This window comes from Coregonus clupeaformis, chromosome 2 (assembly GCF_020615455.1).
Source record: "Coregonus clupeaformis isolate EN_2021a chromosome 2, ASM2061545v1, whole genome shotgun sequence".
NCBI lineage: Eukaryota > Metazoa > Chordata > Actinopteri > Salmoniformes > Salmonidae > Coregonus > Coregonus clupeaformis.
Window position 1 is genome coordinate 37261440 of NC_059193.1, and position 17634 is coordinate 37279073.

At 44.8% G+C, this 17634-nt stretch overlaps 1 protein-coding gene across 2 annotated transcripts in view; it reads left to right on the plus strand.

Annotated features, from left to right (window-relative positions):
* Window positions 1–17634, plus strand: part of LOC121534889 (ecto-NOX disulfide-thiol exchanger 2) — a 271267-nt gene that overhangs the window by 123605 nt on the left and 130028 nt on the right. The window lies entirely within an intron of this gene.

A 17634-nucleotide genomic window follows, 5' to 3' on the forward strand; every position in this document is an offset into this window, starting at 1 on the left:
GATGCACCATTGAGAGCATCCTGTCAGGCTATATCACCGCCTGGTACAGCAACTGCACGGCTCTCCAGATGGTGGTACAGTCAGCCCAACGCATCACCGGGGGCACACTGCCTGCCCTACAGGACATCTACAGCACCTGGTGTCACAGGAAGACCAAGAAGATCGTCAAGGCCCTTACCCACCCGAGCCGCGACCTGTTCACACTGCTACCAACTAGAAGGCGGGAATATTGTTTGTATTGTTAGGTATTACTGCACTCGACCAATAAGATATGATAAAGGTTGGCCATTTTGGTCAAGAAGTTGGTCGACCATGGTTTGCCAGTGCTGTGATAAGATATTGTGTAAAATAATGAATTTTGAGAATTTATCTGCTAGCTAGCCAGACAGTTTTAGGATTCCATAAATTTTTCAAATTAACTGCCAATATGCCAGCATTCCATTCAAACAATGCAGTCAATCCGCAGCCATACCACTGGCTGACATCAGTTGATGATAGGACCTAGACAAGTTGTAAATGCAACAAGTACTGATATTGTATAATATACAGTGAGGGAAAAAAGTATTTGATCCCCTGCTGATTGTGTACGTTTGCCCACTGACAAAGGCATGATCAATCTATAATTTTAATGGTAGGTTTATTTGAACAGTGAGAGACAGAATAACAACAAAAAAATCCAGAAAAACGCATGTCAAAAATGTTATAAATGTATTCGCATTTTAATGAGGGACATAAGTATTTGACCCCTCTGCAAAACAGGACTTAGTACTTGGTGGCAAAACCCTTGTTGGCAATCACAGAGGTCAGACGTTTTTTGTAGTTGGCCACCAGGTTTGCACACATCTCAGGAGGGATTTTGTCCCACTCCTCTTTGCAGATCTTCTCCAAGTCATTAAGGTTTCGAGGCTGACGTTTGGCAACTCGAACCTTCAGCTCCCTCCACAGATTTTCTATGGGATTAAGGTCTGGAGACTGGCTAGGCCACTCCAGGACCTTAATGTGCTTCTTCTTGAGCCACTCCTTTGTTGCCTTGGCAGTGTGTTTTGGGTCATTGTCATGCTGGAATACCCATCCATGACCCATTTTCAATGCCCTGGCTGAGGGAAGGAGGTTCTCACCCAATATTTGACGGTACAAGGCCCCGTCCATCGTCCCTTTAATGCGGTGAAGTTGTCCTGTCCCCTTAGCAGAAAAACACCCCCAAATCATAATGTTTCCACCTCCATGTTTGACGGTGGGGATGGTGTTCTTGGGGTCATAGGCAGCATTCCTCCTCCTCCAAACATGGCGAGATGAGTTGATGCCAAAGAGCTCGATTTTGATCTCATCTGACCACAACACTTTCACCCAGTTGTCCTCTGAATCATTCAGATGTTCATTGGCAAACTTCAGACGGCCCTGTATATGTGCTTTCTTGAGCAGGGGGACCTTGCGGGCGCTGCAGGATTTCAGTCCTTCACGGCGTAGTGTGTTACCAATTGTTTTCTTGGTGACTATGGTCCCAGCTGCCTTGAGATCATTGACACGATCCTCCCGTGTAGTTCTGGGCTGATTCCTCACCGTTCTCATGATCATTGCAACTCCACGAGGTGAGATCTTGCATGGAGCCCCAGGCCGAGGGAGATTGACAGTTCTTAATAATTGCACCAACTGTTGTCACCTTCTCACCAAGCTGCTTGGTGATGGTTTTGTAGCCCATTCCAGCCTTGTGTAGGTCTACAATCTTGTCCCTGACATCCTTGGAGAGCTCTTTGGTCTTGGCCTTGGAGAGTTTGGAATCTGATTGATTGATTGCTTCTGTGGACAGGGCTCTTTTATACAGGCAACAAGCTGAGATTAGGAGCACTCCCTTTAAGAGTGTGCTCCTAATCTCAGCTCGTTACCTGTATAAAAGACACCTGGGAGCCAGAAATCTTTCTGATTGAGAGGGGGTCAAATACTTATTTCCCTCATTAAAATGCAAATCAATTTATAACATTTTTGAAATGTGTTTTTCTGGATTTATTTGTTGTTATTCTGTCTCTCACGGTTCAAATAAACCTACCATTAAAATTATAGACTGATCATTTCTTTGTCAGTGGGCAAACGTACAAAATCAGCAGGGGATCAAATACTTTTTCCCTCACTGTAATAGCACTCACAGCTTTCCAAGAAAACAAAAATGTTGGCATTTATGGTCTGTTTACATATATTTTATAAATAATAATATATTTATTTTATATAGGGCTTTTCATTACAAAGAGAATCTCAAAGACACTTTAAAAATGTAGGTTTCTGGTGGTGGCATGTCTTGTCTTGGCGATGGTCTTCCACAGATGATAGTGTTGTTAGTAATAGCTGATTAGTGTTGAGGCAGTTCAGAAAGGCAGTAGTAGCCTTATTTATAATTATATTACAATATTTTAGGTTCACAATAATTATATTAGACAATTTCTGATATATCACGTCTTTTATTTTCCTGCATAAGTAAAATCAGGATCAGGCATATACTGCCATTCATTCCAATTAGACTGCTTTGGATTTCTCCCTGAGCAAGATGGCTGCCATGTTCAGCCCATTCTGGAACTTTCAGGGTTCATGACATAGCCCCTCTACTAATTCTATAGGTCGTTATCAATAAAACGTCAGACCCCCAGCTCCGCTAAAACCCATTGACAATGGCGTGCTATTTGGTTGTAATATCATTACTTCTTGAAGAGCAGAGTCAGAACTACACATTTCCGAGTAGTCTATGCAAAACAATTGTGCACATTTTGCTCTATCACTTGAGTTATACAGCATGTAACTGCATGCTTTTCATGATCAGTAAACATCAATTGATCGTGTATTTTCATATACGTGAGGGTAGCCTCACAATATCTCTCAAAATTGGCCACCATTAATTGTATATTTGAGTGATATAAAAGTGAACTATACCTGACAAGTATGAGTGGTTTAGGTTAATTTCCCATCCTTTGTGGGCTCTGCCTGTTAAGCAGCAGAAGGGCGCATTTGCCGATGTACTGTTAGCTGATAATGTCTACTTTGCAAGCTACTGGTAGAAACTTTGTACAGTTGGCTAAACATATAGTGGTAAGTTTAATCACGATTGCTGCTGACAGACATGATAGACTACATTGATTAATGGACCATGTCAAATTGGCTCGCTAGCTAACAACAGATCACTTCAATATAGCTAGTTAACAAGCTAACTTTCAGGAGATAAACAACAGTAGATTACCATTTCAAAATATAGTTTGATTTGCTTGCCATAGTGGTGACAGTAGTCCGACTGACATCTTTACCAGGACGAGGACTTGCCGCTCTTTCCAAAAGCCTAATCTCTGATGAAGCAAGCTAAATTACACATGTTGTTTGCCTAGCTAGATAGGCTACCCGCACATATCTGAAATGACATGATCAATTGATGTTTACTGATCATGAAAAGCATGCAGTTACTTGCTGTTTAACTGTTGATGAAGCTAAATGTGGAATAATCGGAAATGTGTAGCTCTGAATACCTTCTTCAAGAGTAATATTAAAACCAACTAGTTATAAAATGTATTTAACAATCCCATAAAAATGGCACGTAGTTGTCAATTGTTTAGCGGAGCTGGGGGTCTCCTTGCCCCCCAGCTGCCAAATTGAATGCTCTGCACCGTATTGTGACGTTTTATTGATAACGACCTATAGGATCTCCTTGAGTTTGACTGAGTTCTTAGTGTTCTGTCTGATATTAGAAAGAAGGGTGTTACACTATCAGTCTTAGAACAACATTTCAATATTCTCTCCCTGAAGTGCACAGGGAGAATGGACCTGAATGGAACCAAAATATTATATAATGTTTTTCCTAGCAAGAGCCAAACTTTTGGCTTTGCAGTCTTCATCTCCTAGGCTGGTGGATCCTACTCTGGAGGCGATGGTTTTGGGATCTCCTCAAAAAAAAGGTATTGGGCTGAGTTTCTTCACCTCCTCCTGGGACATATGGAGGGTGTTAGAACTGTCAGTGTGGAGGAGTGTTTTCTCAGGCTTTCAGGGCTGCCACTCTTGGGAGTCGCATGTTTGTTTGTAAAAAAAATAAAGAATAATATTATACTGTAGTTTTGTTTGGTTCAGCACTCATTTGAGCTCTTGATACATTTGGGACCAGGTTTGAAAAGGTTGGTATAGCCTTCCACTGCAGACAGTTTCCCACAGAAATGAATGACTTAAAAGCTGGCTTCTCTCTGAAAGTCTATACTGCTCTATATACACTGAGCAAATATAGGCTATCTATATACTGCTCTATATACACTGAGCAAACATAGGCTATCTATAACATAACATCTCTGCACTGCACTAATCTAGCTACACATGTATGTAAACAGCAAAAAACAAGCACTTTCCAAGTCATTTACTCCCCCTTCAGCTCAATAAAGAAACATTCATATTTATTCTGTGTGAAGTTCATGTTTGACTTGCCTGTTGAATGGTTTTGATGTTTAATAAACTTTATTGAAAGACATCCTCCTGAAATGATTGAAACACCTAGCGTTATTAATGAAAGAGTTCACACAAGCTCATTGTTCGCTCTTAATGGGATTTGCAGTAGTAACACGCTAATGTATTGATATATGCCTCAATTTGCTGTGGTAATCCTTCATGCGCGAAACAAGGAAATGGAACACACTTTGTTGACATGGAGGTGCTCTGCACATTTGGGAGTGATAAGCATTGCCAACGGAAGCCAAATGTCGACAACATGGTGGTGGAGCCTGGCTTTAAAATGTATTGGGTGTTTAATTGAGAGAAGTAAGGCCCATATTCTTGAAACTCATAATATACAGTAGGCCTATTAGCTGATGATCCCTACATGGTAGATGGTACTAGGCCCTATGTGTTTGCTGTGATAGGTGAGATAAAGTAATTCTACTTTAGGTTCTAATCATTGGTTTAATTCCACATTTTCCAGGGTTTCAAACAGATTTCAGGCAAGACCTTAAAGTTAAACGGCCAGGCATTCCCTTTTCAAAGCATCTCCTTTGTTTTGTAATTAAGGTCTGTTAATGAAACTGTTTTGATTAATGACAGTTAATGTGGGGGAGAGAGAGCAGAGAGAACCGGAGGCAGGAAAGCATACAGCTCCAGTATCTCAGAGGGAACTAGCAGCTCAGCCCACATCCCTTTCATTTGTATATGAATGAACAATTAACCACAGTCATCTGTCAGTGTTGATTCAGATCCAGGGAGCTGAGATAGACACTCAAATCTTTCTTTGTGTGTGTATGTCTGTCTGGTTCTGTGCGCATGTGTGTACTGCCCTGTGCATGTGTGTGTGTCTATCAACCCATGGATGCATGCTCTTCTTTCGAATATGAAGCCGGACTGAGGGATAAGGAGACAAAGGACTGAAAAGCACTGAAACTTGATCAATTATTCAGTTTATGCTTGTCTCTTTGAAGTCTCTCTATTCCCCCGAGAGTTAGTTATACTGACCATGTGACTGTCTGAACAGAGAGCCTTTACTCTCTTCCCTACTCCCTGAGGAGAATGAGAAGGACAGAGGACAAAATGCCCCCACTGGGGAAAATGATTGGGCATCATAACGCGTTAATAAAGTGTACGTGATGATGAGGAGTGGGTAAAAAGTGTGGGCGTTTTAGAACATCACAAGTGGCCCTGTCCTCTAATAAGTGGCCCCTGAGCTATTGCTGAAGTGACATTTTTATTGATGTTAATGTGGGATCGTTTTATTGATGTAAATGTAGATCCAGTGATCTATGGGGGTAATGAGAACCACAGCACTAATTACAGTCACCTTCAGGAGCCTGTTCAAAGCTGTTTATCTCCCACACTAGTCCTCTCTCTCTCTCTCAATGACCCAACTGAAGGTCAGCTTGTTAATGAATTTTCAGACACTCTGGATTTGTCAGAGTGATAAGACATCCAGGACCTCTATACCAGGCGGTGTCAGAGGAAGGCCCTAAAAATGGTCAGACTCCAGCCACCCAAGTCATAGACTGTTCTCTCTGCTACCGCACGGCAAGTGGTACCGAAGCGCCAAGTCTGGGAACAAAAGGCACCTGAACAGCTTCTACCCCCAAGCCATAAGACTGCTGAACAGTTAATCAAATGGCTACCCAGACAATTTACATTGACCCACTTGATTATTTATTTATCTTAATTGTTTTGCACTGTGACTCCCTTGCACTGGCTCTATGCAAACTCACTAGACTCTACCCATACACGCACACATACCACACTGACACTCCAGCACACACACACACACACGCACACTACATTCGCTCACACACACAAAACACACACACACATGCAGACTATTTGCATTGCCCCCGACCCCTTTTACGCTGCTGCTACTCTCTGTTTATGATCTATGCATAGTCACTTTAACAACTCTACCTACATGTACACTACCATTCAAACGTTTTGAAAAGCATTTATTTTGTACATTAAAATAATATCAAATTGATCAGAAATACAGTGTAGACATTGATAATGTTGTAAATGGCTATTGTAGCTGGAAACGGCTGATTTTTAATGGAATATTTACATAGACGTACAGAGGCCCATTTTCAGCAACCATCAGTCCTATGTTCCAATGGCCCGTTGTGTTTGCTAATCCAAGTTTATCATTTTAAAAGGCTAACTGATCATTAGAAAACCCTTTTGCAATTATGCTGTTGTGCTGATTAAAGAAGCAATAAAACGTGGGTCCGATTACAGGATCAAAATGGCCAGAAACAAAGAACTTTCTTCTGAAACTCGTGTCTATTCTTGTTCTGAGAAATGAAGGATATTCCATGCGAGAAATTGCCAAGAAACTGAAGATCTCGTACAACGCTGTGTACTACTCCCTTCACAGAACAGCGCAAACTGGCTCTAACCAGAATAGAAAGAGGAGTGGGAGGCCCCAGTGCACAACTGAGCAAGAGGACAAATACATTAGTGTCTAGTTTGAGAAACAGACGCCTCACAGGTCCTCAACTGGCATCTTCATTAAATAGTACCCGCAAAAGACCAGTCTCAACGTCAACAGTGAAGTGGCGACTCCAGGATGCTGACCTAATAGGCAGAGTTGCAAAGAAAAAGCCAAATCTCAGACTGGCCAATAAAAAGAAAAGATTAAGATGGGCAAAAGAACACTGACACTGGACAGAGGAAGATTGGAAAAAAGTGTTATGGACAGACGAATCGAAGTTTGAGGTGTTCGGATCACAAAGAAGAACATTTGTGAGACGCAGGGGGTGCTTTGGTGGTGGTAAAGTGGGAGATTTGTGCAGGGTAAAAGGGATCTTGAAGAAGGAAGGCTATCACTTCATTTTGCAACGCCATGCCATACCCTGTGGACAGTGCTTGATTGGAGCCAATTTCCTCCTATAACAGGACAATGACCCAAAGCACAGCTCCAAACTATGCAATAACTATTTAGGGAAGAAGCAGTCAGCTGGTATTCTGTCTATAATGGAGTGGTCAGCACAGTCACCGGATCTCAACCCTATTGAGCTGTTGTGGGAGCAGCTTGACCGTAACAAGTGCTCATCAAGCCAATCCAACTTGTGGGAGGTGCTTCAGAAAGCATGGGGTGAAATCTCTTCAGATTACCTCAACAAATTGACAACTAAAAAGCCAAAGGTCTGCAAGGCTGTAATTGCTGCAAATGGAGGATTCTTTGACGAAAGCTAAGTTTGAAGGACACAATTATTATTTCAATTAAAAATCATTATTTCTAACCTTGTCAATGACTACATGTCCTATTCATTTTGCTATATTTGCTATTCAAACTCATTTCATGTATGTTTTCATGGAAAAATTGACATTTCTAAGTGACCCCAAACTTTTGAACGTTAGTGTACATATTACCTCAATTACCTCTACTAACCGGTGCCCCCGCACATTGACTCGGTACCGGTACCCCCTGTATATAGCCTCACTATTGTTATTTTACTGCTGCTCTTTAATTATTTTTTACTTTTATTTCGTATTATTTTATTATTTGTTTGTGTGATTTTTGTGTATTATTTCTTTAAACTGCATTGTTGATTAAGGGCTTGTAAGTAAGCATTTCACTGTAAGGTCTACACCTGTTGTATTCGGCGCATGTGACAAATACAATTTGATTTGATTTGATTGACGGCACAAACACACTCACACATATTCACACTTTCACACTTCACATACGCTGCTGCTACCCCTACCAACATGTACATACTGTATTACCTCAATTACTTCGTACCCCTGCACATTGACTCAGTACTGGTACTCCTTGTATATAGCCTTGTTATTGTTTTTATTGTGTTACTATTTCATTTTTTATTGAGCAAATATTTGTATTAATTTTTTACTCTGCACTGTTGGGAACGGGCTTCTAAGTAAGCATTTAGCTCTAAAGTCTCCACCTGTTGTATTTGGCGCATGTGACCAATACAATTTGATTTGATTTGAAGACTCAGTAGTAGTGTGGATTCTCTGTGGTAAATCTGCTCTCTGTAGGATTGTTATGACTGGCAAACTTGTGTACATACCATCAAAGGCTTTAATACTGTATTTTGATTATGTAGGCCTAGACTTGTTTTGACTATTATAGGTTTGTTATGACTGGCAGGTTTGTTTTGGTTATTATACGATTGTTGTGGCTGGCAGGCTAAAGTTGCTATGCAGGAGAGATGAATGTGGATTCAATTGGCTACATACATCGCATGGCTTGAATCCATCGGGTCTCCCTCCTCACTGTCGTCTTCTGACACTGCATAATGGATGAGCCATCTAATCAGTTGTTTGTGAACTGTTGTTTGTGAACTGCCTGATTTGATTTAATTTATATTCCCTCTAAATTCTCTGTCAAGGGGTTTCTGCTCCAGCTTTAAAGCTTGACGTCTTAATAGATTAGCGCACATGAATGCAAGCAACCCCTGAATTTGTAATGTTTAATGATGAATCTAAGTTCTGGCTCCCAACCTCCTATTCCCCTGTAATCATTCACTTTAATAATGAAATTGCATCAAACTTTTTCAATTACTTTTTCGGTGGGGGTTCTCTCCACTAATTACCAATATGGTCATCACTTCACCTTCCATTTCCCCTCAAAATAATGAAATGATGTGTGGCGCATGTGTCAGGTCTGTTCAGAATCCATTATTGTGTTACAAAATGAGATTACTGGTATTACTTGATGCCTACTGTATTTTGAGACCCACTTTTCCGTTAAGATTTAGTAAGCTAGGGCTCAGTATGCTTTCCATTCCCCTCTCCCTCCATTCCCCCGGGGACCATAATTGTCAGATCTATGTAATGTGCTGTACTTGAACCTAGCTTGCCTCTCTGTACTGTAAAGAATGGAGCAGAAGAGAAGAGAGTGGAGGAGAGGAAAGATGGGAGGAGGATTCGGGGGGGGTGTTAAGTTAAGGACTAGTGTTGAGTGACTGCTGTCCCTGTGTGTGTCCCTGTGGCCCCTGAAGCAGCCCTGATTAACTGGAATGTAGCTTTGGGCCCCTGGACACCCCTAGTGGCCCCTGACAGAGACACACTCCATCCCAAACACAGTGTTGTCTGTCTGTGAACACACACAGGGGCCAAGTAGCAGCCAGTGGGCATGAGGCCACCATGGCTACTAAACTGGAACACTAAACTCATTATTAGAGCCAGTCAGAGAGGAGAATAACTACATTATTAGAGCCAACTACATTATTAGAGCCAACTACATTATTAGAGCCAACTACAGTGTGAGTAAACATAAACACACAGGAGCAGGAAGAGGCTGTCTGCTCTCACTACGATGCTCTGTGTTTGAGTCTCTGCTGACATGTTGGATCCTGCCCAGTTCTGTGACTCCCTGATCTTCTATGTTGTGTGAATCACATCCTTGCCCTAACATTGGTGAAGAGAATCTCACCATATCTGTACTGGACTCTGTCCTTAGAGCTTCAATCAATTTTCAACACACACAAAGACCATTGCACACTACTAAGACTTATGAAGATGGCTGTAGATCAATAAAACAAAAAAACACTTTCCATACATTTCGCTAAAACATTTCCAGCATTTTCATCTTCATAGTGCACAGACATTTAACCTTTAATAATCAAAGTCTCTAAGAGTAATCATTCATTAATGTCATTGTCCTGCTTTTAACTGTCGATAATGTCTCGGTGATGGATTGTTTTATAAATAGTGATTGGCTTTAATTGAGGACAGAGAGAACACCTTTGCGGACAATGACCCTCCAGGGTTATATGGACAAAGTGCAGTCTCTCTCTCTTCTTTCACATAGGATTCACGGTATGTTGCCTGTAAAAACAATTGGGTTCCTGCTCCATTCGTCTGAAAATGGATCCTGAATAGACTATAGAAATGGAGGTTGTTTATCAAAAAGCACTGTGTCCTGGGAAGTCCTCAGCACAAATACTTTCAAAGACAAAAATCACAGTCTATATTGAGGTGTTTCTTCAAGGTGAAGTTCTAAAAGAGGAACTCAAGTCCGGGTGCTTTAATGTTGTGTCTTTCGTTAGCTGCACTTCCCTAGATAACTCAGCCCAGCTCTTCTCCAAGTGTCATCATCCTCCAAAAATCTCTGATCTCCCCCAGTAAAGTGAAGGATTTGAGAGAGTGATACACACTTAAGAAACACTCACCTATGAGGGGTAGATAATGTCAAGAAAGACACACTGGACAAAATGTAAACACTAAGACCACATTAGAGAATAGTGCTTCCTCTCCATTGTATTATGTCATTGCAAAGCACTCTGGTGAAGCCAATTTTGTTCCACATTATACTGAATAGATGGCATTTCACTCCTTAACTCCTACCAAACCACTGAGTAATGAATCAGTCCTTGCTTCAGAGTTTAATCACACAGCTCTTCAAAAGGGCTCCATTAGTTTAAGACTAAATGGTGATCTCATTCAAGCCACAGTATCATGAGGAAAGCTAATTAAGATAATCAGGCAGTTAGCCTGTGCACACACAGTAATCAGCTGGAGTGCATGACAATGCGGTTTTGATTTATGCTCACTGCTCATGTCAACATTATTATGTTCAGACCTGTATGATTTGTCCGGTTTGGAATAAATATGTGTGGATGATTCATTCAGCTCAAAGGTAAAGCAAGTAGCAGCAGAGTTATTGTCAAGGCGTCAGTGTAATGCGGTAGGACGAAGTCAGGCGCAGGACACAGAGCTAATCGAAAAACGTACTTTACTCGTAGGTAAAAGAATGAACAGCAAACCTCCACGCAGGGAGGAACAAACCCGCTCACAGACGACAACCAAAACATGGACAAACACGCACAACACACAGTGTGAGCCAGAGGGTTAAATAGGGAAGACCTAACTACATGATGGGAAACAGGTGAGACCAATACAGACAAAACAAGTCGAACGTAGAAACATGGATCGGTAGCAGCTAGTACTCCGGTGACGGCGAACGCCGAAGCCTGCCCGAGCAAGGAGGAGGGGCAGCCTCGGCTGAATTCGTGACAGTACCCCCCCTTGACGCGCAGCTCCAGCCATGTGCCGACCCAGCCTCGGGGATGGCCAGGAGGACGCGGAGCAGGGCGAGTCGGATGACTATGGTGGAAATCCCTCAACATGGAGGGATCGAGGATGTCCCCTCCATGTTGAGGGATTTCCACCATAGTCATCCGACTCGCCCAGCACCGTTCCTCCGGACCGTACCCCTCCCACTCCACGAGATACTGCAGGCCCTCCACCCGACGCCTCGAATCCAAGATGGAACGGACCGAGTACGCCGGTGCCCCCTCGATGTCCAGTGGGGGCGGAGGAACCTCCCGTACCTCAGACTCCTGGAGTGGACCAGCTACTACTGGCCTGAGGAGAGACACATGGAACGAGGGGTTAATACAGTAATTAAGAGGAAGCTGTAACCTATAACAAACCTCGTTCAATCTCCTCAGGACTTTAAATGGCCCCACAAACCGCCGACCCAGCTTCCGGCAGGGCAGGCGAAGGGGCAGGTTTCGGGTCGAGAGCCAGACCCTCACTGCGTTGGCGGTCGGCGCTCGCCTTTTGTCTCCTGATAGCCCGCTGCAGGCGTACATGGGCAGCGTTCCAGGTCTCTTCTGAGTGCCGAAACCACTCATCCACCGCAGGAGCCTCGATCTGGCTCCGATGCCAAGGTGCCAGGACCGGCTGATAACCTAACACACACTGAAATGGAGAAAGGTTAGTGGAGGAGTGGCGGAGTGAGTTTTGGGCCATCTCTGCCCAGGGTATAAACCCCGACCACTCCCCCGGCCGGTCCTGGCAATAGGACCACAGAAACCTACCCACATCCTGATTAACTCTCTCCACCTGCCCATTACTCTCGGGGTGAAAACCTGAGATCAGGCTGATCGAGACCCCCAGACGTTCCATGAACGCCCTCCAGACCCTTGAGGTGAACTGGGGACCCCGATCTGATACAATATCCTCAGGTACCCCGTAGTGACGGAAGACGTGCGTAAATAGGGCCTCAGCAGTTTGTAGGGCCGTAGGGAGACCTGGCATAGGAATGAGACGGCAGGACATAGAAAACCGATCCATAACGACCAGGATCGTGGTGTTCCCTTGTGAGGGGGGAAGGTCTGTAACAAAATCCACCGATAGGTGGGACCACGACCGTTGTGGAACGGGTAGGGGTTGTAATTTCCCTCTGGGCAGGTGTCTAGTTGCCTTACACTGGGCGCACACTGAGCAGGAGAAAACATAAACCCTCACGTCCTTGGCTAAAGTGGGCCATCAGTACTTCCCACTAAGACAGTGCACTGTCCGACCGATGCCAGGATGACCAGAGGAGGGTGACGTGTGAGCCCAATAGATCAATCGATCGTGAACCTCGAGCGGCACGTACATACGACCCTCTGGACACTGGGGGGGAGTTGGCTCGGTACGTAACGCCCGCTCGATGTCCGCGTCAACCTCCCACACCGCCGGTGCCACCAGACACGATGACGGAAGTATGGGAGTGGGCTTAATGGACCTCTCCTATGTGTCATACAGTTGGGACAGGGCGTCTGCCTTAGCGTTCTGGGAACCTGGTCTGTAAGTAAGAGTAAACACAAAACGAGTGAAGAACATGGCCCACCTTGCCTGGCGAGGGTTCAGTCTCCTCGCCGCCCGGATGTACTCCAGATTGCGATGGTCAGTCAAAATGAGAAAAGGGTGTTTAGCCCCCTCAAGCCAATGCCTCGACACTTTCAGAGCTTTAACCACAGCTAACAGCTCCCGGTCCCCCACGTCATAGTTGCGCTCCGCCGGACTGAGCTTCTTAGAAAAGAAAGCACAGGGGCGGAGCTTTGGTGGCTTACCCGAGCGCTGAGACAGTACAGCTCCTATCCCAGCCTCGGACGCGTCCATCTCAACCTGGAATGCTAAGGAGGGATCCGGATGAGCCAGCACTGGAGCCGAGGTAAACAGGTCCTTCAGATGACCAAAAGCCCTGTCCGCCTCAGCTGACCACTGCAGTCGCACCGGTCCCCCCTTCAGCAAGGAGGTAATGGGAGCCGCTACCTGCCCAAAGCCCCAGATAAACCTCCGGTAGTAGTTGGCAAAACCCAAGAATCGCTGCACCTCCTTCACCGTGGTTGGAGTCGGCCAATTACGCACGGCCGAAATGCGGTCAATCTCCATCTCCACCCCTGACGCGGACAGGCGGTGCCCTAGGAAGGAGATGGACTCTTGGAAGAACAGACATTTCTCCACCTTCACATACAGGTCATGCTCCAACAGTTGACCAAGCACCTGACGCACCAGGGACACACGCGCGGCCTGTGTAGCGGAGTATATGAGAATGTCATCAATATACACCACTACACCCTGTCCGTGCAGGTCCCTGAAAATCTCATCAATAAAGGATTGGTGAAGAATTCAATTTAGTGAAGAAGCGCGCCCCGTGCAATGACTCCGTCATACTAGCAATCAGAGGTAGTGGATAGCTGTACTTCACAGTGATCTGATTAAGACCATGGTAGTCAATGCACGGGCGTAAGCCACCATCCTTCTTCTTCACAAAAAAGAAACTCGAGGAGACAGGGGAAGTGGAAGGCCAAATGTATCCCTGCCTCAGAGATTCGGTGACATATGTTTCCATTGCCGCCGTCTCCTCCTGTGACAGAGGATACACGTGACTCCGGGGAAGTGCAGCGCCTACCTGGAGGTTTATCGCACAATCCACCTGTCGATGGGGTGGTAATTGAGTCGCCTTCTTTTTACAGAATACAGCCAAATCGGCATATTCAGACGGAATGTGTATGGTGGAAACCTGGTTTGGACTTTCCACCGTAGTTGCCCCTACGGAAACACCTACACACCTCCCCGAGCACTGACTAGACCATCCCTTGAGAGCCCTCTGTTGCCATGAAATAGTGGGGTCATGAGAGGTTAACCAGGGAAGCCCCAACACCACTGGAAACGCATGAGAATCAATCAGATAGACTAATTTTTTCCTCATGACCCTCCTGCGTCTTCATCCAGAGTGGCGCTGTGACCTCCCTAATCAGACCCTAAAGGGCGACTATCTAGGGCACGTATAGGGAAGGGCACATCAACTGGCACAATAGGAATCCCTAAACTACGGGAAAACTGACGATCAATAAAGTTCCCAGCTGCGCCTGAATCTACTAGCGCCTTATGCTGGGAATGAGGAGAAAACTCTGGAAATACAACATCTATACACATATGGCAACAGGGAGCTCTGGGTGAGTCGGGTGCCTACTCACCGGAAACGATCCACCAGTGCACTGCCTACTGCCTCGACTCCTTAAAGACCCTCCCCAGCACCGACCAGCAGTGTGTCCTCTGCGGCCACAGTTGGTGCAGGGGACGGCCCCTGTACCGGTCTCCCTAAGAGCAGCACCTCCGAGCTCCATAGGGGTAGGGTCGGAGGCGCTGGAGGATGGAATGGACGGCCCCTGATCCGGACATCCGCGGGTGGCCAACAGATTATCCAGCCTGATTGACATATCCACCAGTTGGTCCAGGTTAAGGTTGGTGTCCCTGCAGGCCAGTTCCCGACGAACGTCCTCCCTTAGGCTGCATCGGTAGTGGTCGATAAGGGCCCTCTCATTCCATCCTGCGCTGGCAGCCAGAGTCCTAAAGTCCAGTGCAAACTCCTGTGCGCTCCTCCTGCCCTGTCTGAGGTGAAATAGACGCTCACCCGCCGCTCTCCCCTCCGGTGGATGATCGAATACCGCCCGAAAGCTGTGGGTAATTCTCCTCATAACTTACAGATGCTGTGTCTATTCCTCCCCACTCGGCATTGGCCCACTCGAGCGCCTTCCTGGACAGACAGGAGATGAGGGCGGACACGCTCTCGTATCCCGAGGGAGCCGGTGGATGGTTGCCAGGTATAGCTCTACCTGGAGCAGAAAACCCTGACACCTGGCAGCTGTACCGTCGTATGCCCTCGGGAGCGAGAGCCGAATCCCACTGGACCCAGGTGGTGAAAAGGTGGACAGCGGTGTAGGTGGTCGTGTAATTGGAAGAGGTATAGGAAAACCTCCTCTCTCCCATCGCTCCATAGTATTTATCACACGTTCCATTGCGGTGCCGAGAGCCTGGATCATGGTCGCTTGTTGTTGGACGCGTTCCTCCATCAATCCGGCTGGCATGGCTGTACCTGCTGACTCCATAAATGGTGCGTGTTTCTGTCAAGGCATCAGTGTAATGCGGTAGGACGAAGTCAGGCGCAGGACACAGAGCTAATCGAAAAACGTACTTTACTCGTAGGTATCTTTATGAACATACCTCCACGCAGGGAGGAACAAAACCGCTCACAGACGACAACCAAAACATGGACAAACACGCACAACACACAGTGTGAGCCAGAGGGTTAAATAGGGAAGACCTAACTACATGATGGGAAACAGGTGAGACCAATACAGACAAAACAAGTCGAACATAGAAACATGGATCGGTAGCAGCTAGTACTCCGGTGACGGCGAACGCCGAAGCCTGCCCGAGCAAGGAGGAGGGGTAGCCTCGGCTGAATTCGTGACAGTTATGTTGTATATGATGAAGTTAATCTCTGATATGCCTGAACAATCAACAACTGACTTGTCTCAGGTGTCAGGAAATATGTAGAAAGAATGTGAAGAAAAATATGTTTACCTCTTTGGAGATAACCGCAATTTAGTCTTGAAAGAAGCTGGATACAAATGTTTATCGCAAAAGATTAATTTAAGATAAAGTTAAAAACATTATTTACTTTTATCAGCCAAGTTGTCACATCTGGATTTGATTAAGTATGGTACTGTAGACTGTCTTGGAGGGTTGAACTACTGTAGCAAACATATTGGAGGGTTGAAATACTGTAACAGTAGGGCCTTTAGATTGATGAGGAAGATGGGGGAGACCTTTCTCCTCTGAAAGTCCCTTGGTTTGGTGAGGGAGAGAGATGGGGGAGACCTTTGATGAGGGAGATGAGGCAGACCATTCCCCTCTGAAAGCTTGGCAGGATTAGGCTGAGGGATTCCTGGGTGCAGAGAGATCTGTTTCTTCAGCCTGCTTCTATCAGCTACTTCTGTCTGAACGCTCCTTTCAGTGGCCCTCATCCTAAATGAACAGATCTGTTATCTACACCCCACTCTGAGCTCTCTAAGCTCCACTGCTAATGAGAAGTGCCCTAAGATTTTTATGTCATTAATAGATGAAAGGAGGGAAGAGAAGGCCACTCATACATCATTAAACATACACACGCACGCACTCATGTCTTTAGGTGGATGTGCTGTGAGTCTAAGGACCTAGAACCAATATTCAAAGGAAATCAGAGACATTTAATGTCATGGATGTTTTTACTTTTGATATAGATTCATGCAGTGGAAATTAATTAGATACTGCACCATTTCACCCACCAATTTTCTGTTCAGCAATGACACATTTATAGGCTATTTGATAATTGTATGTTTATAAAACCCAGAATGATTTTTTACCAGGCATTACACTTTTCTTACAAACTATCATTAGACCCAATTTTCTTTATGTGGATGGTCCAGATTTCGATAGAAAATGTCTGCAATTTGCCATTAGTTAGACAATCCTCTCTCTTTCTCTCTCTCACACTCTCTCTATCTCCACATCAATACCCCTCTCTCTCTCTCTCTCTCTCTCTCTCTCTCTCTCTCTCTCTCTCTCTCTCTCTCTCTCTCTCTCTCTCTCACACTCTCTCTATCTCCACATCAATACCCCTCTCTCTCTCTCTCTCTCTCTCTCTCTCTCTCTCTCTCTCTCTCTCTCTCTCTCTCTCTCTCTCTCTCAATTCAATTAAATTCAATTTAAGGGCTTTATTGGCATGGGAAACGTGTGTTAACATTGCCAAAGCAAGTGAAGTAGATAGTAAACAAAAGCGAAATAAACAATAAACATTAACAGCAAACATTACACTCAGAAGTTTCAAAAGAATAAAGACATTTCAAATGTCATACTATGTATATATACAGTGTTGTAACAATGTGCAAATAGTTAAAGCACAGATGGGAAAATAAATAAACATAAATATGGGTTGTATTTACAATGGTGTTTGTTCTTCACTGGTTGCCCTTTTCTTGTGGCAACAGGTCACAAATATTGCAGCTGTGATGGCACACTGTGGCTTTTCACCCAGTAGATAAGGGAGTTTATCAAAATTGGGTTTGTTTTCGAATTCTTTGTGGATCGCTGTAATCT